The sequence below is a fragment of the Electrophorus electricus genome, chromosome 6 (genome assembly GCF_041902795.1).
Source record: "Electrophorus electricus isolate QZ-2024a chromosome 6, ASM4190279v1, whole genome shotgun sequence".
In the NCBI taxonomy this organism is placed as follows: domain Eukaryota; kingdom Metazoa; phylum Chordata; class Actinopteri; order Gymnotiformes; family Gymnotidae; genus Electrophorus; species Electrophorus electricus.
Window position 1 is genome coordinate 31,010,666 of NC_137502.1, and position 26,838 is coordinate 31,037,503.

Sequence of the window (26,838 nt, forward strand, 5' to 3'; positions counted from 1 at the left end):
TCACCACTCCCCCGCCCCAAAAAGCCCCACAAAACCAAACAAACAAACAAAAAAACAGGCCAGGTAACAGTTTACTTGTTTGAAGAAAACAAGTAAATGTCTGAACTTAATTGGGGTTTTTTTTTTGCTTGTTTTAATCTCAACAACATTGCTAAATATTCATTTTATAACCACTAATCTCTCATTTGTGCTTTTTTCTTACCAAAAGTCCTTGCATTGATGGTTTTCTCTCTTCTTCTTTTGCACATTACAGTTTTTAAAAAAATATTTTTGATCATCTACACCTCCACTGAAATCTTCTTATGAAAGTCACAAGAAGTCCAACAAAACACTGTTTGTGTTCTTAAACCCTCAGCTGGGGAGTGAGGAGGGTGAGCTGTAGAGAATGGAATGTGTTGAGACAGCTGGACATGGAGGACAGTCAAGGACCCGCGTTTTTTTTTTTTGCCATATCAAACAGACGGCAGAGACATCGCATGAATGGCAGCTGAACACGGGTCATTTATAATGAAGCGCTGCAGAGGCATCTAGATGACAGGGAAAAGAGGGGAATTGAATGTAGACTATCTTCCTCTGAGACAACTGAAGTTCATTTTGTGAGAGATGTGTGGCAAACAAAAGGAGATGTGGTTCTTTCTGTTCCCTGTTGCAAGCTCTAGCAAAATTTCCCAGAGACAGTTCTCACTGTTTAATGCTTTTTAGCTGCTTTGTCACCCAAACATTTCTGAGAACTGTGTTAAAAGATATACTCCAGGGTGATTCAACTAGGACAATTCAGTGAACATTAGTTTAACATTTATTAGGATGATTCATTTAACATTAGTGAAGGGACAGTTGTAGTTCAGTGGTTGAGGTACTTGACTTGTAATTGGAAGGTTGCTGGTTCACCCCTGCCTAGTTGCTACTGTTGGGTCCCTGAGCAAGGCCCATAACCCTGAATTGCTCAAGTTGTACTCAGTCATAATTGTGAGTTGCTTTGAATAAAAGTGTCATGTAAATGTAGTGAACCCTGCTACCTCTGTTTTAGAATGAGTATTGGTCCAAAATCAGAATTTAGTGACTCACTGTATTACACAAGCACAATACTATGTGGACTATTCTCCAAGGAATAACCAGCAACTACAGTAATCACTTTCAAGATATACAAGATGTGGGTCAATTAACATAAGTCGCCTCAGTGGGTTACTAAAAGGATTCAATCATAAAAACAAATCAAATCCTGCGGAAACAACAATTTGCCAAAAATTGAGAGGGACCCATTAAGCAGTCTGGTTTTTGTCTCTTTCAGAAATGGAGTCCATTTAGCTGAAAAGCCTTCTCAGAAAAACACTTCCTGGAAATGCAAGTCCATTTGGAAATCACCTTCCATTTCTCTCTTGCTCTTTTTAACTTTTAAACCTCTCCCCAATTCCCTTTGACCTTTTTGTGTACACAAAAAGCATGATTTTCAGATTTGAGTGCTTTGGGATTATTATCAATTTTGATCTTACTTCCTTGGACAAAAAGAGGAGGAAATGATTAGGTCAGTTTTCCTTTTGATAGCAACCGTCAACAGTTCCACTGCTGGTCCTGACTGTATTATAAGTGAAAACAGGGAAAGCTACTTCTTTCCCAAGAATGGTTTCATGTAACAAAGAAAAAAGCAGGAATGGAAATCATTCCACAAGCACTGTAATTCCCCCTCCTGCCAGCCACACACACACGATTATATCATTATTATCACTCTTCAGCAGTGATGAACAAGTATGTTGTTTCTTCATATGTATCCTCTTACTTTCATTTGAAATGCTTAGCCTTATTTTAAGTGCCACGGGGGTGCTTCTTTACTTCTTATTTATTATATCTTCCTTTTTTAGACATCCTGTAGTTTCACAAAAGGGAACTTGGTACACAGAAGGGTTAACTAGGCTGATGGAATGCCTGAATGAAAGTCACATGGTTTCCCATAAGAACCCCACTGCAGCGCCAGAGTTGAGTCATGGTAGACTTGCTTTTAATGAAGAGAAATCCCTCTGTGCACCCCAGAATAACCTTGCGTTACAGAAAGGGTGGGTGACTGATAAGTATTGTAAACATTCATAAACATTCTGTTCTTACAGTCAAATATTTAAATCGGTAAATTACCCTTCACAATACAGTCGGTGATAATAGATCTCAGAGTATCATGGCTGTCAGATTTCACAGGCAAAAGTGGAGTCAAGAGTAGGATCAGTAAAAAGGGGATTTTAATACAAGACAAAAAGGGTGATTCAAAATCATGGTGAACAAACAGTCTTAGGCAAAACAGAGCAGCTTAGAAACGCATGAAAGAACATAAACAAGGGGGTCAGTATACACAGGTAATCACATGAAATGGACAGCAGGTGGAATCAATACACAAGGTTTTGGGGATGGATAGGAGGATTGTGGGGAATGTAGTTTGTAGCTGTTGTGGCAGGTGTGTTGAGAAGGACAGATGTGACAATAGCATTGTTCCAGTTAGTTTCAACTTCTGTCCCAAATCCTGTTTCATGGTATCCAGGATAGCAATTCTTGTTTCCTCTTACATACATATTTGACCTTACTGTTAGAGGCAGTAGAATCAGAATTAGTGAGTAAACTGTTTTTACATTTTTCAAGAACATCTGTATGACATTTTATTTTGATCCCACAGCGGTTGAAAATTTTGGTTCCACACACCAAAGGACTTATATTTGATGTGCATAATCCACAGTAAAATAGTTTGATGACCACATCCACAAGCATCATTAATTTTATAATGAAATGGTTCAAAGCCAGAAAAGAATGAAGTCACAAAATTTCTGCACCATCCCCAGTATGAGGATGCAGCAGGTGAAAACACAAGAATGGGCATGAGAAATACTGTGTAATTATTATACTGGCATAATAGCTAGTGAAAAAGATTGGGCATGGCTACAGTGCAGACACGCTGTAGCTCGGTATGGAACCTCAGTCGTAGCCATAATAAGCTCTAGATACATTAAGCACATGTCCACACTACCTATAAATAAGATGTACCATAGTCCTTGAACTGGCATAATAGTCAATTTGGCTTAGTCAGGCACCTGCAAAGCATGGCAGAATCATGGCCAGGGAAGAGTATATCATCCACAGTGATTCAATCAAATTGGTATTTTTCAACTGCTGTATATGCCACATTCAACAGTACACTGTTCTGAGCAGTGTTTCGTGTACAGTGAAAGGTTTTGAGTTTGACCTTTGGATGAAAAAGAGATAGAGCATAAGTGATTGAGATAGGGATGTTAATGGTTCTAAATAAAACATGAAGTAGATGCTTTATCAAAGGAAAAGCTGTTTGTGCTATTCTGTCACCTGGGTATGTGCTAGATTACCCATTTGTTACCCAAGTGCCGCTGGGCGAGGGGCAGGACGCACAGCCTCCATCGACGCACCTAAAGAAGTCTATCTTTAGCCGAAGGAGCTGGTGTCCTGTGCTGGTTGGTCATTCTGTCACGCAGGACGCACAACCTCCATCGACGTGTATGAACATTTATTGATACATAAAGACAGCGGCACTCACATTTAACACAAGCGATGAACACGAAACGGTTAACATTAAACAAAAAATGATGGACATGAGTACATTTAACCATAACAACGCTAACATTAACAATGACTGACGACACGGCACACAATGACGAAGGTTTAAATACACAAAGACAAAACGAGGCGCAGGTGTGTGCAGGCGTGGCCACAAAGAAAGCTCCTTCCACCGCACGTGGAGGGAAAACCACGTGACTAGCGAGAGGCGAGCGTTCCATGACACTTATTAGTAAAGACAAGCACATTAAACATCTCTGCTGTTTATCAACGTGATCTGGCTTTTTCTGAAAAGTCAGTGACAGACTTATTTTACCAGCGATATTTAGGACATGGTGCGTATAAATATGAGATGACACAAAGACAAAACATTTTTCTCTGTGTGCCAATGAACCATTTTTTTGTCCTCTGTGCCATATCGTTTCCTCTCAAGCTGGGAATATATTGTCATGTTAAGTGCTGTCCTAGTACCAGAAGAAACAATAGGAGGATGCTTTGCTGTGAGCAGGATATTGGCGCACATGCTATGTGGAAGGGAATATTAGGTAACACTCCCCCATGAAGAGTTCATCTGAACGCCATATCACTTTCCCTGTAAACATTGACTTCCTTTACTTAAACATAGACTTCCTTTCCTTGACTGCAGCAGTAATGTCAGCAAGTTTTACATCATCCATAGACATCAACTGATTAAGTTAGATATGCTAGAAGCCTTAATCGTTGGCTGTGAAAAATAAACATGATTAAAATGGTCTCCACGTCATGACTTGTCAGGAGTGATTCATTATTAGTTTATTTCAAAGTGTTCGTTTGCTGCTTCAAAAGAGATTTGTGTCTACGTTAGGAACAATCTCTTGGTTGGTGTCCTACAGGAGAGAAGCCTCGAGGGTGGGAGGAATGAACAAAAAACATGCGTTTGCCTTCATGCACCTCTCCACATCCCCTCTTTTCCTCTCCTCATCTGCTTCATGAACTCTGAACTAGACAACAAGGACAGGAAATAGATACTTAAGAACAGGAAGAATGGTTTATTTACTAAGTGCTTTTCTATTAGGTCAGGCTTCCAATACAGATCGGTAAAAACAAGGTCAAAAATGAATACGCTTTTAAGTACAAAAGAACAACAAAATTACAAAACTGTTAGGACAGATGAATACCTTGTGGTGATGAGGTCCTTGGATGAGAAGTAAGTACTGAGGCAGGAACTTTCACAATTTAGGCATCCTAGCACCAGAAAGACCTACCAGGAAGAGAGCCTACTGTGAGCCAATAACCCCCATTCCAGAGAACTCAAGGAGACGAAGGAGCTAAACTAAGTGGGGGGATAAGTCTATGCAGTGCCTTAAAGGTAGTGAGTAGCTTGAACACTAAACTGTGAAATAATGTAAGATGGAGGTGATCGGCTTCTCTCTCATACCAAACGTTCAGAGCATAACAGTTGAATTCTGAGTATACTGTAGTCTGTTAATGACAATGGAAACACACGAACGCCAAGACCCCCGAATAAACCCATGAAGACACGGGAAAACAGATATTGAAACTACACCTAGATATTGATACAAAGCCAATACGCTAGTGCTTAGAGGCAAACATGCTAGCCACCAATTCACCATGTTGGCCCCATGCAAGAATTACAATTACCTAGTCGAGCGGTAATGAAAGCATGGAAAAATGTTTCTGCATCTTTGACAATGAGTATGGGGCATTGACTTGAAAAACTGCAAAGATGAAAATGTACATCTTTAGAGAGCAGGTTTATGGCTCAAACAACACGCCAAGATTATGGAGAATTTGAAAATGATTTTGAAGCCTGGGAATTAGGTGCTGCTAAGAGAACATTGGTTTACAACAGTGTTTAACATGAGGAGGAAGTTATCAGTCAGTTATTCCAAGAGAACTGGGTGCCAGATCGAGTGGAAGTGACTCTAGTCCCAACGCAAATGTTCGTAGTCGGCACAATGACAAATAGTTCCTGAGTTTATCAAAAACAACCCACTTGAGTGCCAGGTTTTTTGGTCTCTTTGCACTTTACCCTTATTTCACTGGTTTGCCCACAGCAAACAGACTTTGTACATTTCAAGTAAAAGTTATTTTGACCAAATAAAGTTTCTTTTGTGTTTCGTTGAAGATAAATCTCTGGATTTTCTGTCACAAAAAAGTGAGATTTTTGTGCTTTTTGGGGTTTTTTTTAGGAAAAAGAATAAGTATAAAGGCAACCAGTAATACGCAGCAACTCACTATACACAATAACTGGGAGATGCCTTTTATCTGGTTTTGTTTGGTTTTTTATGTTAATGTAGCATAATGGCTTTATGTCCCAGTCCTCAAGCCTAGGCACGTTCCAGGTGATCAGCTGGACACCCTCCTGCGGGTCCACAGCTCCCTGAGACACCTCCCAGGCCATCCCAGAATGTGGTTTGGAAGTGGAGCAGTTCACTGAGACAGAGGCCCCGTGTTCCACCACCACTGCAGGAGGCTGAAGAACAGCAGGACAGTTACCTGCCAAAAGAAAGGAACATGAGTAACATGCAGGTGACCTGCTCAGAGCCTATTGGGAAAAAGCACTGAATCTGTATCAACTCATTTTGAACCTTTTTTAATGAGGGGAAAAGGTCCATGTGTCTTTCCTCATTCAGTTTTGGTTTTTAAATCAAACAAGTAAAACTGTTTACACTCTTTTGTTTATTATTTATGAATGAAATATGATCTCAGAGATCCATCAGAAACATCAACTGAAACTGAACTGATATTTAAGATGTCAGAATAGCATGTTATCAAGTGTAAAGGAGACAGTCTGTGGTGCACTCACACTTTACTGTAACAAGAGGCTCTGACATCGTAGTTGTAGGAGGCTGAGGTCCTGCTTGTCTCTGTCTCAGCACCGCCTCACACCGGTACTCAGCTCCATCATCAGTTGTGTTGGCAAAGATCCAGTATGTCGCAGACTTGTCCACTGGAGTCTTGATGGAGTCATTAAAGGACGTATCTGTCAGTAGAGTTTGTCCTTTGTACCACCTCACAGTGAGGAGCTGATCAGGAGCAACTTTCTGAACGTCACACCGGAGCTCATACCATGTGCTGCTAAGAGAACATTGGTTTACAACAGTGTTTAACATGAGGAGGAAGTTATCAGTCAGTTATTCCAAGAGAACTGGGTGCCAGATCGAGTGGAAGTGACTCTAGTCCCAACGCAAATGTTCGTAGTCGGCACAATGACAAATAGTTCCTGAGTTTATCAAAAACAACCCACTTGAGTGCCAGGTTTTTTGGTCTCTTTGCACTTTACCCTTATTTCACTGGTTTGCCCACAGCAAACAGACTTTGTACATTTCAAGTAAAAGTTATTTTGACCAAATAAAGTTTCTTTTGTGTTTCGTTGAAGATAAATCTCTGGATTTCTGGAGTTCAAACAGCCAGTCATTGTCTCCAATTTTGTTTCAGGTTATATACCACAATCCTCATCAGATATTGCTTACACTCTAATTATATTGCAACATTTCTGAAGAATCCACTCTGCATTTTTGAGATTACATCCATTTCTCCACTGAGTGCTGTGCAATTTCTGACTGGAGTACTATGCCTATCTGGGATGTTTATTCTGATGAAGCCTACCAATTTGACAGGAGTGGATAGTCTGGGCTTCTGAAGCAGAAGCTCTTCTCAGAAATGCTGGACTACGTTTACATTTACAGCATTTAGCTGACACATTTATCCAATGCAACTTATAATTATTATAGTAATAGATACATGGAATTCCCATAGATACAGGAAAGGAAAAGTGCATGTGCGGGACATTAATATTAATGAGTCTTTAGTACACTTTGCTTACAGACAGCAATTCTATATATAAATGATGGCAGAAGAAAAGTGGACCTGCCATATTAATATGGAATTCAACAACCCATAACAGGGTTAGGACCTTCCATATTAATATTCATTCTATATTAATATTCATAAACAAGATCAAAAGAAGTGGCAGCTTTTCTCCATTTTACAAGAAACTGGACAAATAATTCTGGTATCAACAGTAAGAATAAATTGGATTAGTCATTTAGCTAGGTCTACTGATTATCCAGTTTTGACAGATCTCAAAATCCTGTTTCCTTACACATTTACAATAAAGGTTTTACTATTTTCACTTGATTCAGGAGTATGATACACCGAGATCTCCCTGGTTTATGACATTAGAGACCAAACACCTCCACTTAAGCAATCTGAAGAAACCTGCTCGTATCTTGTTAAAAGGAACCTGTAACGGTGAGCGGTTAGGAGGTGCACACGTGCAGAGAAGAGTGAGATTTATTATGGGCAAATCCAAAATCAGAGTCGTTGTAGCAGTCCAGGGTCATAGAACCAACACAGAGAGCACGGGGATACATGATTAAACAAACAAAGTACACAAAGGCAAACATGGGAAGCAGGCTATAACAAAGGCAAGGAAACACGAAGGCTAGGATAAACACAAAGTACAAAGAAACACAACCATTTTAATAAACATGCAATGAACAGCAAAGACACAAGGGTTTAAATGCAGGGTTTAAATACATGAACTTAACAAGGTAGAAACGAGGGGCAGAGAAAATGAAACTATGGCATGGAACTGAAATAACACAAGACAGGGAAAGCATGGAACACGGACACTGGGAGGGACTTATCATGACAGAACCATCTTTGTGCTGGGAATGACAGCCAGACAGAGCTCCAGGTCATAACGGATGTTCCCAGTCTGTCACAAGGTTGGATTTTCAGGAAATCAACAATCCTTCAGAGCATATTAGTGGACTTTTCAGGATTTGTTTGGATTGTTGTCGAGAAAGGGAAGATGTCAGTTGGTCACCTATTTGTCTCTTTTTACGACATGAAGAAATTCCTTAATTAATGAAAGTCCTCCCCCTCCTGATGCCCTCAGGGCCTGGTTTAGGCTTCTGGGAGAGGGGCACTTTCACAGTTGGGCAAGGCCAGTAAATATAGCATCTGGAAAACATTAGTCTGTTGCTACCCAGGGATGAAAGTCAAATCCAGGTTAATTGCTAGCAGCTCTTCATGACAGTTTGACAGTTATCGACAGTATAACTGAAGAACGGTTACCTAGACAACCTGAATTGCTACCAGCTGCCTAGCAGACATTTAATCATGCTCATCCCTAAAGGTAAAGGTAACCAGTATTATAGTGTGAAGATGTGAAAGTAACCAGTATTATAATGTAAATGCACATTGTAATGCTACCGAGTCAGACACCTGAGGATGTAAAAAGAGAGGGTTTTGTTATAAAAGGGATGTTCCAGAGTCCGAACAGGCTAAAAAACAAGCTAGAGTCAGAAGCCAGAGCAAGCATGTTGTCACGTTCAGTCCCTTCCATGTTCCGTGTTTTGCCTGTCATGTGTAGTTCCGTTCCATAGTTTCGTTTTGTCCTCACATGTTTGATTGCGTACACCTGTCCCTCGTTTCGAGTTCATGTATTTAAACCCTGTTGTGTGCCTTGGTCGTGGCTGTTCATTGTTTGTTTATATGTTTGTTTGGTTGGTTGGATGTATGTTTGTTTGGATGTAAGTTTGTTTGGATGTTTGGTTGGATGGATGGATGGATGGATGGATGTTTGTTTGTTTGGATGTTCAACTGTTCAAATTATTGAATTTGTGAATATGTTGCATTTTTGGTTGCTTCTTTGTACTCCGTGCATTTGTGTTTATCCTAGCCTTCATGTTTACCTAGCCTTAGTTCCTAGCTTGCTTCCCTAGTTTGCCTTTGTGTGTTTTTGTTTTGTAGTTTCCTCATACTCTCAGTGTCGGCTCTATGAGCCGGGACTCAAAACGACCCTGATTTTGGATTTGCCCCTATTAAATCTCCTTACTGCTCAGTGTTACACATGTCCAATACATGGGGAAGAGCTGTAGTCCAGGAAACAGTTTAAGATGAACCAAACAAGTTAAAGAAAACAGGGCATCAGCCCAAACAAACCAGTAAGGAATAAGGAAAAAAACAATAAGGGAACAAAGTAGACCATAACCAAAACAACAGACCGCTTAGCACACATGGGCATATCATGGAAATACTTTGCAAAGGACAAGTGTAAATACACGGGTATAAAGAGGAGAAGAAAATGAACAACATGCAAAAGAGTATAATAATGAGGAGAGGTAGATCGAATGAGATGAGCAGGACTAGGAGGAGTGTCATCTTCTAGTGCTGCATTTATTATTATTAGTTGTTTAACCCCATCACAGTTATTTTCAGCAGCTGCAGAATAATAGACTTTTTTTAAAAAATCTGTATATTTTATTGTTCGTTTTACTTCACAGATAGTGAAGTAATCGAAATGATATCATGGAATTTCTACTATTCAATTTTATACCATGGTATGAAATCACAACATTAAAAAGTTACATTTATAATGGTTAAAATAATAAGTGATGCACTCCAACACACGCCACCAATGTTGACTTTTATCAGGCAGGAGCATTCCATGACATTAGTATTGGTATAGCATCGGTATAGTATTATTGGTATAGTATTGTTGTTATTGGTATAGTATTGGTATAGAATTATTGATATAGTATTGGTATAGTATTGTTGTTATTGGTATAGTATTGGTGTAGAATTATTGATATAGTATTGGTATAGTATCGTTATTATTGGTATAGTATTGGTATAGTATTATTGGTATAGTATCATTATTATTGGTATAGTATTGGTATAGTATTATTGGTATAGTATCATTATTATTAGCATAGTATTGGCACAGTGTTATTGGTATAGTATCGTTATCATTAGTATAGTATTGGTATAGTATTATTGGTATAGTATCATTATTATTGGTATAGTATTGGTATAGTATTATTGGTATAGCATTGTTATTATTAGTATAGTATTGGTATAGTATTATTGGTATAGTATCGTTATTATTGGTATAGTATTGTTATTATTGGTATAGTATTGGTATAGTATTATTGGTACAGTATCATTATTATTAGTATAGTATTGGTACAGTATTATTGGTATAGTATCGTTATTATTGGTATAGTATTGGTATAGTATTATTGGTATAGTATCGTTATAATTGGTGTAGTATTGTTATTATTGGTATAGTATTGGTATAGTATTATTGGTATAGTATCGTTATTATTGGTATAGTATTGGTATAGTATTATTGGTATAGTATCATTATTATTGGTATAGTATTAGTATAGTATTATTGGTATAGTATCGGTATAATTGGTATAGTATTGGTATAGTATTATTGGTATAGTATCATTATTATTGGTATAGTATTAGTATAGTATTATTGGTATAGTATCGTTATAATTGGTATAGTATTGGTATAGTATTATTGGTATAGTATCGTTATAATTGGTATAGTATTGGTATAGTATTATTGGTATAGTATCGTTATTATTGATATAGTATTGGTATAGTATTATTGGTATAGTATTGTTATTATTGGTATAGTATTGGTATAGTATCATTATTATTAGTATAGTATTGGTACAGTGTTATTGGTATAGTATCATTATTATTAGTATAGTATTGGTACAGTATTATTGGTATAGTATCGTTATAATTGGTATAGTATTGGTATAGTATTATTGGTATAGTATCGTTATTATTAGTATAGTATTGGTATAGTATTATTGGTATAGTATCGTTATAATTGGTACAGTATTGGTATAGTATTATTGGTATAGTATCGTTATTATTGATATAGTATTGGTATAGTATTATTGGTATAGTATCATTATTATTGGTATAGTATTAGTATAGTATTATTGGTATAGTATCGGTATAATTGGTATAGTATTGGTATAGTATTATTGGTATAGTATCATTATTATTGGTATAGTATTAGTATAGTATTATTGGTATAGTATCGTTATAATTGGTATAGTATTGGTATAGTATTATTGGTATAGTATCGTTATAATTGGTATAGTATTGGTATAGTATTATTGGTATAGTATCGTTATTATTGATATAGTATTGGTATAGTATTATTGGTATAGTATTGTTATTATTGGTATAGTATTGGTATAGTATCATTATTATTAGTATAGTATTGGTACAGTGTTATTGGTATAGTATCATTATTATTAGTATAGTATTGGTACAGTATTATTGGTATAGTATCGTTATAATTGGTATAGTATTGGTATAGTATTATTGGTATAGTATCGTTATTATTAGTATAGTATTGGTATAGTATTATTGGTATAGTATCGTTATAATTGGTACAGTATTGGTATAGTATTATTGGTATAGTATCGTTATTATTGATATAGTATTGGTATAGTATTATTGGTATAGTATCATTATTATTGGTATAGTATTGGTATAGTATTATTGGTATAGTATCGTTATAATTGGTATAGTATTGGTATAGTATTATTGGTATAGTATTCTTATTATTAGTATAGTATTGGTATAGTATTATTGGTATAGTATTGTTATTATTAGTATAGTATTGGTATAGTATTATTGGTATAGTATCGTTATTATTGGTATAGTATTGGTATAGTATCATTATTATTAGTATAGTATTGGTACCGTGTTATTGGTATAGTTTCGTTATTATTAGTATAGTATTGGTACAGTATTATTGGTATAGTATCGTTATTATTGGTATAGTATTGGTATAGTATTATTGGTATAGTATCGTTATAATTGATATAGTATTGGTATAGTATTATTGGTATAGTATCGTTATTATTGGTATAGTATTGGTATAGTATTATTGGTATAGTATCGTTATTATTAGTATAGTATTGGTATAGTGTTATTGGTATAATATCGTTATTATTGGTATAGTATTGTTATTATTGGTATAGTATTGGTATGGTATTATTGGTATAGTATTGTTATTATTAGTATAGTATTGGTATAGTATTATTGCTATAGTATTGTTATTATTAGTATAGTATTGCTATAGTATTACTGGTATAGTATTGTTATTATTAGTATAGTATTGCTATAGTATTATTGGTATAGTATTGTTATTATTAGTTTAGTATTGCTATAGTATTACTGGTATAGTATTGTTATTATTAGTATAGTATTGGTATAGTATTACTGGTATAGTATTGTTATTATTAGTATAGTATTGGTATAGTGTCACGGTACAGCCACTCCTCCCAAGTGTCTCCCTGTGTTTGTGTGTATGTGTGTTTGTCCATGTGGCCACGCCCCCCATGTGTCACACCTGTTTGTAATTGCCTGTCATTTATTTGTATTTGTTTCCGTGTGAATAAACATATGTATTTGTTTAACATGGCTCGTCCCTGCATCCTGCTTAGCCTTCAAACATTACAGAAACACCGACCGATGAAGGATGCTTGGGAAAGGCAAAAAGAGGAAGGGAAAGAAGGGAAGTAAACGACCTCCTACAGCCCTTGCAGGGGCACACCCCTGACTCCCACAATAGGGAAGAGTAGTCCAGGTCTGGAAGCTTAGGAGTTGTGCAGAACCACGCCTGGCTACCAGGACTGGTATAAGGATTTCCGGACTCCGTGGTCTCCTCCTCGCTCCATGGACTCACAACAGCAGAAGAACCCACTGGAGAATTTTGGGGGGGGGCCCTGTGTATGGTCCGGGGTCGGACTCTGCTGAGTCCTACGGAGACCAGCCGGGCTACGATAATCGGCACTCGGAGGTGGACTCTGCTGGGTCCTATGACCCGTACATGGACCATCCTGAGGGCCACGCTGAGTATGGAGAGAGAGTGGAGTATAGCGACGTCAGTCTGCGGTCGGACATGGGGTCCAATTATGGGGAGGATCCACCGATGGAGGTGGAGGAGGTCCTCCCTGGGGATTCTCTCGCGGACAGCGACATTTGCTCTGTCGTCTCCGGGATCGACGAGCCTCCAGCACGTACGACTCCGCCCAAGGCTCCGCCCAGAAGGTTTCGCCTAGGCGCAAGCAAGCCAGCACACACAAAACTATTAGAGGTGACCTCGTCCGAGCAGGAAACTCCCTCTACCAGGGCATACAACCCCACACCACAACTCATGCGCCTGTACCTAAGCCTCGTAGAGGAAAGGGGGAGGCGACACCAGTGCCCACCCCAGAGACTAGCAAAGTAACTGGTGCGCCTCCTGAAATGGGTGTGCGGAAGTCACCGCCCCCCAAATCGCGAGCCGCGATCCCCCACAGGTGGGTAGGACTCCAGCCCCGCCGAAGACTGGGGGACACACTGGGGCTCCTGTCGGCTTGCCTGGACTCTTTAGCAGTCCATTATGTAGTTTTGCACCCGTCCCTGTCACTGTGTCCGCCCCCATCTTATTGTCCGTCCCAGTCGCTCTGTCCCCCTTTGTGTCTGTGCCTGTCAGTGTGTCCGTCCCCGTGTCTGTTGTCCTGGTCCCTGTCCTGGTCCCTGTCTCTGTCCCCCCTCTGTCCTGCTCGCGCTGGCCCGTGTCGGGTCGCTTGTTCCTCCGGCTTCGCCATTTGGCATTGGCTTTGGGGCCATAGCCCGATAGGCTGTCGCGCTGGGAGTCACGCCCTTAAGGAGGGGCTCTGTCACGGTACGGCCCCTCCTCCCAAGTGTCTACCCATGTTTGTGTGTGTGTGTGTGTGTGTGTGTGTGTGTGTGTTCGTCCATGTGGCCACGCCCCCCATGTGTCACACCTGATTGTAATTGCCTGTCATTTATGTATGTATATAAGCCCTTATGGTTCTGGTGTCTGTTGTCGGTGTTTGATGTTACGTTAGCTTCATGGCTACGTAGTATTTGTTTCTGTGTGAATAAACGTATGTGTTTGTTTAACATGCCTCGTCCCCGCATCCAATAATAACAATACTATACCAATAATACTATACCAATACTATACCAATGCTATACTAATAATAATAATACTATGCCAATAATTCTATACAAATACTATAGCAATAATACTATTCCAGTAATACTATACCGATACTATACCAATAATACTATATGAGGTTAAACAGGATGCGGGGACGAGGTGGTATAGTATTATTGGTATAGTATCGGTATAGTATTGGTATTATTGGTATAGTATTATTGGTATAGTATTGTTATTATTGGTATAGTATCGGTATAGAATTATTAGTATAGTATTGTTATAGTATTATTGGTATAGTATCGGTATAGAATTATTGGTATAGAATTATTGGTATAGTATTGGTATAGTATTATTGGTATAGTATGGTGCCCCTGCCCAGACAGGGGATTAAACCCAAGTTCTCCATGGGAAAGGAAGCATAGTTACCAACTACAGAGTACAGACTCTTACATATAGTGTACATATAGTGAAATCTACTCTCTGGGAAAAGTGTACATAAGATACATATAGTGAAATCTACCCTGTGGGAAAATTAGATGATTATGTAATATTTGATTGCCGTTTTCAAAATGTCACCACAAGGGCATATACACAGCAACCGCTCTCTGCAGCCATATTTCCGAGAGGTCTGGGTTAGTTCAATGTCAGAAATGTCTACTAACATCAAAGAATATATCAAATAGCCTATATTAATTTATTGTTTTTTTTAAAATTATTTTATTCATGAAATATGTTTGGTTTTTTTCAGTGTTTCTTTTGTGTTACCCCTTCTCTGCAGGCTTAGAAGGGTCTGCCAAAAACTAACGTGTCTTAGCTGTGCAATATACTCACGTCCATTTATATAAGGTCATTGTGAGCCTTTTGTAGCCTACGTAACACACCCACCCGAAGGCAAAATGAGTCAGTGAGTCATGCGTTCAATATACTGAAGTCCATAAGAATTACTTCACAATTATGGATCTATCAATCGAAAGAAATTAAAGTTTACGTTCCCGTTGTTTGTATTCCTGAGCTTCACTCCTATTTACATCTGTGAGGATGTTGCTGAAAAGGCTTTGAGGTCGCTTGGGTGAAGTTAGCAACGTTATTCGGGCCATGTCTGGGGATGATAACGCAACAGCTGGCTTTGCTAAGTTTTCGCATACCGCTTTTCCCTCTTGGCCACATGGTCGTTTATTTAGGAGCCGTGTTTTGTTGTGGGATTCGCAGATCTGGGTGGACTCTCCTTTCTCTCAGCATGAGGGGAGTCATTGCTTGGCCAGTTTCTTAAAGCAAAAGATTACTTGGGTCAACAGGACTGGCTTTCTATAGCATATTTATTCTCTTCCATGTGGAAGCGGATCCCCGTGGACACATGACTAGAACTACAAATGCAATACCATGCTGGCGCTCCTCCTAGTGGATATAAACGGCATAATTAAATTAGGGCCAAAATAAATCACGTTTCATGTTTGTTTTATTCCTAGCGTAAACGTAGTTTCACTTAAGTGTATTTATAAGTGCACTTATAGAAAGCATCTCATTCTCATTGTTTGAGTTCAGCTTTTAAATGGACCAAAAATATTGCCTAATGATCCGTTGTTATATTTACATTTACGGCATTTAGTAGACGCCCTGGATAAGACTTACAAAAGTGCTTTGTCATTTACTCATAGAATATATCATAGTACAGTACAGTAGGCTAGAGTCCAACATACCAAAGAACTACAATACTGTAGAATACAGGGATCAATGCGGATACCTAGAAGTACAAAATACAAAATACATAAGGTCTATCTTAAACAGTAAGTACAATAAGCAATAAGTCCTAGAGTTTGTAAAACAACATAATAAAAAATACCCTACAGTAAGTAACAATTTAGACAGTTGTCCTTTAAATATTCCGCAAGTAGATGGGTCTTCAGTCTGCGTTTGAAGACTGCAAGGGACGCTGCTGTCCGGAATCAAGTGGGAGTTCATTCTACCATCTTGGAGCCAAGATAGAAAAAATAGTCTCGATGCTTGTCGTCCATGAGCAAGGTATTTCAAGCCGAGCCGTACTTGAGGTTCGAAGTCCTCGAGGTACGGATCGGGCTTTGACCATTGACTAAAGCTGGTCAATTTTCGGCTTTGTGGGCAAATTGTTTAATTGTTTAATTGTTGTATGTTATTTGTAACAATTGCAATAACAGTTGCAACAATTGTTGTGCAAGTTATTAAGTCACTGATCTTCACACATTTTAGTTTAATTTTCAACGTCTACGTTACATTTTCATAACTCAAGGTGGCAGTCTCGTAACAGCAAAAGGAGACGTTTGCCACGAAACGGAGCCCTGGGCCGTTTGAGAATTTTGGCTGTTGCAAACAGATGGCCAGTCGGCGAGGCTTATCCCACCAGCGAACAGTCTCCCATTTCCTGAGGATTTGGGAAACATTAGTGGCGCCGACCACAGAAACCCCAGTCGTCCGTACTGGAGACTCGCGTGTGGCCAGCTGTACGGGTTAGCGCTCCGCCATCTCACTTTGGAAGATGGCGAGCTCTGGAGTACAGCACCTTCTATAACTAATGATAAACTATATTATTGGAGCCTTGTGAATTACATTAGATAGTTATGAAACGTAGCATATTTGCCAAAAGGGTGATTTCCCAACATCTTCACATAAATGAACAATTGTTTGTTTGTGTGTGGGCAAAACCAAGTTTCCTTCACGATCTTCCTATACTTTTGGAAAATCAACCTCTGACTGTTTTGTTGTGTCATGCTATCTGTGCATGTTAGGAGTCCTTTGACACGGTAACCTAATCAGTTGACATGTAACCAGTATAACCAGACATTTACCTCCTTAGTTCTGTTGGATGTGGTAATTGTGGAGGACTTGCCCTGTCTCAGTATTCTAAGCATGGTGTTCTCCTGTTTCTTCCTACTTTAAACGTGGATGGGGGTGGAGGGGGTCTCAACGTGATATAATTTTAGCATGTTTGTTTTGGTATGGATCCAGAGTGTCTGTGTGCTACAGATGGACATATTCTCACAGAGACGCTCCAGCGTCTGACCGTTCCCATTCCTGGTTTGGACCCCACTTTTATTTGTACCCCCAGACCCATGGCCTGCCTGCCTGCCTGCCTGCCTGGCAGCCAAAACAGATTTGATGTAATGCAATTCAGTGTCTCTCTCAACCTGATGTTCCCACTTATTTGCGGTAACTTTTTAAAAAGGTTTGTCCAATACTTCTGAGAAATACTGCTGGAGAGAGCCTTCATATTCTGAATAATTTCTGTTGAACCTCTGTGAATCAGGCTGGTGTTGCCCACCACAGCTGCCTGGGGAAGTTATGAGTGGCGAAAGGCAGTTGTTTTTGCTGGTCATTGGCTTGTTTTGAAGAAAAGAATTAATGTTGTAAAGCGAGTAGGACAGAGGCGCTGCAGTTCTACAGCCTCCCCTGAGGCCCTGAGATCTGCCCCCCCACCCCGCCCCACCCCAACTCTCTCCAGCTGCACTTCCATGCCTTTCCTTTTTGGAACTCAATCGTTGTGTAATTGTGATCAGTTAAATTATTTGTCAATCCGTTATTCTGTACACATTGATCAGCATTTCCTGAGATGTTCCTTTGGTAAATTACATAGACAGGTGCGCTTTATGGATGATAAATAACAGTCTGTCTGGCTATCTCTCTATTTATCTAGCTATCCCCCTCTCCCTCTCCCTCCTTCTTCCTCAGTCCACTGAGGACCATCTCCAGACCAGGGCGGCTGTTTTTCTCAGACTCCCGGATTCGCAGCCCGCCCTCCACTTTCCCCGTGAGAACGGCATGGCTCACAGTCTCAGACAGCCCCTTGTCAGAGGGCAAAGCTGAAATCAGCGCAGGGCAACCCTGTACCAGAGTGGAGGAACCAGCCCCTGGAGCAGAGCCTCGCTGTCATTCAGAGCCAAAGCACAGAGCACCGCGAGGGAAACCTGCTGTGGGCGTCACACGGTGCAATCGAAGTCTGCGACCTCGGGGAACTGCAGGCAGGAGGACGGGGAGCGGGCCCAAAAAGGTGCACCTCCTGCGTGCCAGCGCGTTTAGGACACCCTTCACTTCCTCTCCCGCTGGGCCTAACAACGGCCTTGCTGCTCCTGAGCCATTATCAAAACAAACATGCCCATGTGGGAGTCCTGCAGACTGCCCCACGTTCCCAAGAGACTGACTCCCAGGGATAACGACCCTGCAAGAACAACAAGAAATAAGCATTCAGTTATGCTTAATGGCGCAGCAATTAAGGCCGCATTCTTTAGGTGTCTAATACGTAAGAGAGTAGATTGAATGTTGAACCAGCTGGAGGAAAAACTAACATTTGAATCCCTCTGACCTTCCAATGTGATGGCTGGGGGGTGGGGGTGGGGGATGGGGCGATGCAGTGACCGGGAATCCGGAGGGATGAGGCGGGTAAAGGGGAGTGGGGGGTGGGGTATATGCAGAGTCCTCCCCCTCCTGATGCCCCCAGGGCCTGGCTTCTGGGAGAAGGGCACTTTCACAGTTGGGCAAGGCCAGTAAATATAACATCTGGAAAACATTAGTCTGTTGCTACCCAGGGATGAGAGAGAAAGAGAGAGAGAGAAGGGGAGGTTTCAGAGAAAGAGTGGGACTGCATGTCACCCCCCCCCCCTTTAGTGAGTGTCTATTCCATTTTGTGAGTAGCTGTGGAAGAGCGTGCATTCGTGTGGGTTGGCGTATGTGTGTACGTGCATGCCTGCATATGCGTGTGCGTGAGAGGCAGGGAGTGTGTAGATATGGCGGTCCAGTAAGCCTGCAGTAAGCCAGCACTGTGGGACTCTTTGTTTCATTGCCTCGTTTGAAGACCAGCCTCAGTAGACGCGGACAGGAAGTGGAGATCGGCATCCTTGGCAACCGAGTCCTTCCATCTGGGCCATGGGTTTGAACAAGATGGCTTTGTGTGTGTGTGTGTGTGTGTGTGTGTGTGTGTGTGTGTGTGTCTGTGTCTGTGTGTTTGAGTGAAGTCTCTCCCACCTAGCACAGGCCAGGCTTAGGCTCTAATTACCACAGGCTGCCCCTCCTCATCCTGCACATAGGCAGCTGGGTTACACTGTCCCCCTTTACTGGCAACCATCATCCTGGACCTCATCTGGTCCAGACTGAAGAGAAAGGAGAACCTCGCTATCCCCATGATGTCTCATGGTTGTCTGAAGCAGCAGCGTCCGTGCGGGTGAAGTACCTCTGGTTCTTATCTCTGCTCACCCATCAAGGGGCGTGGATCCTTCCTTGCAGCCGCCCCGACAAACAAGCACGACCTCACACAGCCATCTGTGGGAGAGGGAGGGCCCCCTGCACTTATGCCTTACTCCCGCCAGTCCTCTCCAGTTCTGGAGATATTCTTGGCTTGAGTAGCATTCACACTCACCTCCCCACAGCCCTGTGTTTGGTTTAAGAGAGCAGAGAGGCTTTATAATGTGAACTCATGTTGTGTTCGGGCCAAGCCTTTGGGGTGTATGAGATCTGGACCAATCTGCCTGTGACAACCTTCTGCCCCTCCAGTACCACTTCTGCCCCTCTTCTCTGTCCCCTTTAGAATGGTTTTTGCCCCCCCCCCCCCGACCAGTCTCCACCAACACCCTCTCCTCTCTTCTCATCTCTTTCACCATCTCCCGGGTGCTGGCATTTCACAGACTCTCCCTCAGAGACTGGTGACTTCATCACGGGGCAGGAAGTCGGGAGGGGGTTCAAGTTCTTGTGAAAGTAATCCCACACTTCCCTAACTATTTCATACGGAGGGAGAGGGAGAGACAGACAGGGCGAGAGAGAGGGGTGGGGTGTAGAGGCCCCCAACTCACTTGTGCCACATCATCAGAGCTTGCACGGACAAGCTCTCTTCCACGGACAAGCTCTCTTCCACCCCCCCCATTATAAGAAACAGCCAGAAGAAAGTGGGAGAGTGAGGAGCCGGGCGAGGGCTTGGCAGAGCTGGAGCGGCACGTGGCACCCCCGAGACTCTCACACGGCCAGGTGCGGCAGGGCCTGTTCTCGCTCTTCCACCGGCGCAGCTCTGTGGAAGCCATCACGCCCCCTCAGAGCGGCAAGTCCGCTCAGACGGGTCTGTGATGAGAGAAACAGGGAGAAGAACGCCCAGCTTTGTCCCCCCGTGCTGCTCTGCTTGTGTGTGTTTTCCTGCCTGACAGGAAAGGAAGAAAGGAAGGTCAGGGAAACGTCAAGCTAACGGTGGTTCCACGTCGGGCCGGATTTTCATCCTCCCTGGACCAGGGCCTGATCAGGAGAGGCATTCCCATCCCTAGAGATGTCTTCTTATAAAAAGCACACACGGTCATGGATTTATGCACGTGTACATGTTCAGAATACAGGCGCACGCAAAGAAATGCAGGAAAGAAAGAGAATTATACTGGGGAGTCTCAATGGGACTTTTATTTGGCAAATTTAATGGAATCAGCTTTTAAGAGAGACTCAGCTCCCCCCAACCCCAACAACCCTGTCGACTCATGTTAATGTTTGCCAGGTGCTCATTCAGGCTCCAAGTTATCCTTTACACACCTATAGTGACTTATTTGTTATTTCACTTCAGAAAACTACACGATATAGTGGATCTTTTGAAGGTGACTTTCCAAGTCCAAGAAACAAAGCTTTAAAACCCTGGAAAAACCTTAATAAAAGTTGTCACGGTCACCATTCGTGGTCTGAATTCAAACTACAGCTCAACAGTTCAACATAGACTAAGATAAGCTGACAGTGTGAGGATCTGTTGATCCGATTCTCTTTCCCAGGCACTCTGGAAGTAGCAGAGAGAATTCCATGATAGGCTGGCTGGGCAGCTGGTACATGGATCCCGCAGCGCCGTTTCCCAGACTCACCCAAACATTCACACACACCAAACAGAATGGAACCTGCACCGACAGACACAGGCGCCTGACACACCTGGCCCGTTTGTACTGCTCAGCTAGAAACAGATCGGCCTCTCCAAGCCTGTGCTGACGCTGCATAAACAGATGCAATCTGTTTGTCACACGTTCTCTCTCTCACTCTCTCGTTCTCCCTCTCCCTCTCCCTCTCTCCCTAGCTTCCAGACTTGCTCACAAACACACACACAACTAGACTTTCCTCCACAGGGCTGCGCCCAATCTTGGCCAGTCTTGCCAAACACGACACAAAAGAGTAAGCAGTGCCAGAAAACGATACCCCACCCTAAAAGACACCCACAGACACACACACACACACACATGGAGAAAGAGAGAGGGAGAGAGAGAAAGAAATGGAACGAGAGCGACATGATCTTTGTAATGAGACAATGAGGAGAATTCAGCTTGCTCGCAGGAAAACACAAGATCTTGACAGCAGTGCCCCACATCTCCTCACAGACACAAATACAGATGCACACTGCACAACCAGCGTTGACCCAGCAGGGTCTAATGAGAGGAGGCACAGAGATGTGTCATCTGAACAGCTGTGGGACATGAGCAAGCACAGGCACATGGCGGTTGGTCTCAGAGTCAAAGTAGCGCACAAGGATGTTCTCTGTTCAAGAAGGAAGAGGTGAAAAGACTTCTTCTTTCAGCCTTGGGCAGTGAATGTGGAAGTTTGCCATATTTCTTGTTTTGCACTTTCTTCTGTTCAGAGTGTAGTGGTGAAAAAAAAATGGCGCCAAGGCTGTGTCGAACGTACAGAGATAAACCCTCACAACCCATAAACCCTCACAATGTGGACATTCAGCCTGGTTGTCCTCACCAGCTCCGGGACTCGGCGGCGCTGCGCCCTGAAGCCTGGCCAGAACGTCACTAGAACGTCGCTAATAACCCAGAAACAGCTGAGGAGAGTCGGCCTTGCACAATGCCACTCCTGTGTGGCCAATATCTCGCTGGGAAAAAGAACAGCGTTTCAGGGTCAAGGGCAGTCCCCAGCAGCCGGCAAAATGGAACAGCCCACCAAAAAAAAAAACCCAACTGTAAAATGTTAGGCGTGGGAGGATTGAAAAGAGGGGACACGCAAGGGATAGGGGAGGAGGCAAAGAAATGTAAGGGCAAGCAAACGCAGAAAACAGAAAGGTGTTGAGGGGAGAGAGAGGAGGTGTGTATGTGCGTGCACACGTGTGCGTGGGTGTGTGTGTGTGTGTGACAGAGGACAGGAGGTGAGGTTAGAGGTGTCTGGATGAGAGTATAGGGAGGCAAGGCTCTTCACATCTCTGACGCCCCCGGGGTCATGAGAGGTGAGCCTCAGCAGTGAAAGGTGGAACTCTGCTCTGTCGTATGTGGGAGAGCAGGGGGAGGGACCAGTTTCAGGTCTCTTTGGAATAGTGCCTTCCTCGGCTGGAGATCTGAGCGTGTGTGACTGCTTGCGTGCCTTCCCGCCTGCGTGTTTGCTGGGGCGCGCACATGTATGTGCTTGTTATATGTATATGTATTTGTGTACGCATGTGCATGTATACGTGTGTGCGTGCAAGCGCCGTTAGCTGGACCCGGCCCCGGGGCAGGTCTGGTTCCCATTAGGCCAGAGGCCCAGGGGGTGGGTTTGTTTGCAAATGCAGGAGGTCCCAGAGGGGAGAGGGGGCATGCCATAGCCCCTCCGCCCCTCTGCCTTGGAAATGTAGCTGGAGTCAGCTGCAAAATCTCAGACCCCTCGGAAAGAACCGGGAGAGAAGCTCTGGCTGTTTACCAATGTTCCCTGTTTACTGAGTCTGGAAGCTCAGCTGAGTGCTTCTCTCACCTCTCCCAGCTCACGAGGAGGCGCACTCAGAGGGATGCGTCATCGTACGCTGAACCTTGCCCCGCTGCTAATCGACGACCTTAATGTGCAAGTGTGGACAGGTTCATAATTCATGTGGGCTTGGTACCGTACGAAGCGGTTAGCAACTCGCCTGGAGCGCAGGAGCACATCTATTCATCAAACTGCCTCTCGGCAATTAAGTAAACAGCAAGGACTGCGGATTAGAACTGCACATGTGCAACCTTAAAGAAAGGGCTCATGGGAAGAGCAGATATATAGGCAATGCTGCATCTACCCCAAATGTAGTCGGTCAGCCAAAGACAGTTTGATGTCCGATGCTTGCTTTTTGTAGTGTTGCAGTGAAGCCACAAAATTAAAAAGAAATGGAAGTCAATCTCACCCAAAATCCCTCCCATCATTTTTTATACACTTGCCTTAAGCCACATCCATTTCTTCAGAAATGTCACACGGTGGATTAAGGCACAGTACAGCCTACAGCGTGAGCTATTGAAAAGGAACAAAACTTTACCGTGCAGCTGAACACACCGACATTAGGGAGGTGGCCATCTTGGACAAGAAAAAACACCTTTTCCTTTGCGCATATCTCAGTATCATTCTGCACGCTAACCTCACAAAATCTGAAGATAGAATTGTACAGAGAATCTGGAAACTGTGTGGCTAATGTCATAGTTCCACATTATTAGCTAGACTGTACCTACTTTTTTACACATTATTATTTTAAGTAGATTCAGTAGATTCAGTAAAAAAAAATTAAAAAAATAAGTTTGAAGCAAGAATATGAAGATTTGGACAAATGTTTACAGAACAAATGAAGTGCATTTGTGACTTAGATACATTTACTGCGTTGTTTTGTAAATTGCCTTTTTGCCGGAGCATTCCTTTCAGAGCCGTGCTGGTTCTAGTCCTCGTTTGTTTTATTGCCCTGGTGCCTAAGCGTGCAGTCACCTCCTCCTTGTGACAAGCGTTGAGACAGAACAGAACGAGTAACAATATAAAAGAGACTTCTCTTCTTTTCCGATTGCATGCAGTCAAGCTGGAACTTCAGTGTGAGCACCAGACACACTCTCGCCGCTGACACCAGCGCAGCTGTGAAGCCTCCCACCATGGTACGGCCCCTCGCAGTGCGAGACCACACCTGGGAAAAGTGCTTGGCTGGGAGGGTCTAATACATCTGCCCCAGCTCCACGCCCTCCCTCAGGTCAGGGAAGGTGGGGGGGGGGGGGCGCTCTATCTCCATCTTACCCCTAGCTCCTCATGGGAGGGGGGGGCTGATTTATAGGGCCAAGCGCTCCACTCCAACTTTCCTGGAATCCAGAGTCCTTTTGAGGAGCTGAGGGAGCCAATGAAAGAGTCCCGCTGGGGACCATGGGCCGAGGGCAATGAGTGGAGCCGTATTTCATGATGACCATTAAATCAATTGACTTCCAGGGCGCACTGAAAGATGGGGTCTCGGACTGCCCAGCGGCCTCCTCCATTCTGCAATGTGCACGAACCCTCCCCCCAGAGCCCTGTTCCACTACGAGTTAAGGCCCGAAGAGTAAAAAGCGCGCTACACGACACCAGAGAGCCCCGAGTAGAAACTGTGTCACGCTTCTGGCACTGACCCACGGCGGAGAGAGAGCCTGAGGGGTCAAGATGAACTCTTCAGTGCGGACAGTGTGTCTAGCGACAGCCTGAAATATTGTCTTCGCTTAGAGTCAGCTGGTTCTGGGACTGTCGAGTCCAGTAAAGGAGTGAGAGATGAGTTTAGCTAAAGATCAGGGTAAAGACTGATGTGATTATTGGAATATTGGTGGCATCACTCTGTGTCTGTCTGTGTGTGTGTTTGTGTGTGTGTGTGTGTGTACCTTATCTCATTACAGAGACCAAAAACATGGCTACATCTGTGTCCTTGCCCTTTAAGATAAAAGAAATAAAGAAACTTTTTGACAGCATCCACGCCAACGCAAGACTCATGAAATAACAACCCCCTCCATTTTACTGACTGATACTCATATCCTCCTCTGTTTCACCATAGTCCTGTTCTATCAGGAACAATCTGCTTTCAGTTAACACTGGCTCAGAGCAGCATGTTAAGATTCATGTGAGCTCATGATTAAGAGCAGCTCTCTCTCTCTCTCTCTCTCTCTCTCTCTCTCTCTCTTCGGTCCATGTCCTTTGGAGCAGTTATGTTCAGTGTTTTATAGACCTTTCTGTATCACTGCCAAACTCTGACTTTCAAGATAAACTCTGGAATTTCTCCATCTTAGCTGTTTGCTCCATGGTCACCAGAAACAGCTTCCCTAATGGCTTCACACCCCTCCCCCACACACAAATACACACACATATATACGTACGTTTGCACATACACACACACACACACACACACACACACACACACACACACTCAGACACACATTCACCTCTGTACACTGCTAGACTTGCAAGTTTGTAGTGAATCTTTGTACAGACTAAGAAGGACACTTCTACACTGTCAAAAACAGGCCCAATCCTTTGCTTCTCCCCCCCCCTCTACGGAGTTATGGGAAATTCTCTTTATAGAAATTCTCTTTGCTTCTCCCCACCCACCCCGCCTGAGGGTGGATCGGTGGGTGGGGAGAAGCAAAGAGAATTTCTATAAAGAGAATTTCCCATAACTCCGTAGAGGATAATTTCCTAGGCCAATTACTCAGCCTTGGACAACGTGTGCCTCTCCATTTGGGATCAGAAACATGGCAAGAAACCCGATCACTATCTCGCTGCAGTGCTTGGATTCGGATTTTAAGCCCTTTGCCATGCGCCTTTGAATCGTGGTACGCAGCCCAAGCAGTGTTTTTTTTTTTTGCAGCCTGCAAGCGCACGCCTTCTCAGCGATGCGACGGAGCATCATTCACAGGCAAAACCGCATGGACACTGCGGTGACACACATGCCAACGCACGGTGCACCGCTGTCTGTCATTAACACACAAGAGCTGAAGGCTGAACGTGGCCGCAGACCAGGGTGAGGAAGAGAGAGTGCTATGAATGTTTCTCAGTGAAGGCTTCGCCGTTTCGGTTTTCAAGGTGCTAAATTTGTCCCAACTGCCAAATGGCAATATATTGAACTCTCTTCTGAATCATGCGCTGCTTTAATTACCAGCTTTATTGCACTCCTGATTCAATCTGGCTGGTGTGTTATTTGAGTTTTGATTCTATGTGGCCTATGAGGTCACACTATGGTTATAGTACAGCTGTAACAACATCAGAAAACTTTTCCAGAGCTCCTTCCACACCCTGTTACGCAGGATTCAATGCTGGTATTAAAAAAGAAAAGAAAAGAAATCCTGTCCTTCCAGAGAAGTGCAAACCCTGCACAGACCTGTACTGTTGACCCAAAAGCCGGGGAGAGCAGGAAGAGTCAAAACAAACGCCCACGATGAGAAGATGTGGTCAAGGGGACCCCCGGAAGCCTTGCGAGGGTCCCCTGCGGCTCAAACAGAAAATGCAAATGCTATGGTGCGGTATCGGCTCAAGTTCCGAAGCTCAAGTTTAGCGCCATGACTGTGAAACGTCAGAGTGACTGAAGGTTCTGTGCCAGTACATGCAGACACATACTGCTGCATGTGCTGATACTGATATGTACAAAACAGAAATTCGTGCCAAGTTGTGTGATTCATTAGAAATGGTTGCTTACGCAATCTTTTTCTGTTTTTGTGTTTTTTTGTTTTTGTTTTCATATTGAATCAAAATTATGTGCTCTTGAAAAATGTAGACCTTAACAAGGAGCTCTAATAAAGTCACGGGATTTAAGGCAAGAGACA

The 26,838-nt window shown here is 42.7% G+C and overlaps 1 long non-coding RNA gene across 1 annotated transcript; it reads right to left on the bottom strand.

The window, feature by feature from the left end:
- Window positions 1-3,496: 3,496 nt before the first annotated feature.
- LOC145658620 (uncharacterized) lies at window positions 3,497-6,982 on the bottom strand. The gene is made up of 3 exons (XR_014124274.1): window positions 6,371-6,982; window positions 4,719-6,060; window positions 3,497-4,541 (listed from the first exon to the last, which is right to left on the bottom strand). It is a non-coding gene; the product is annotated as an uncharacterized LOC145658620 (long non-coding RNA).
- Between the last annotated feature and the right edge of the window lie 19,856 nt (window positions 6,983-26,838).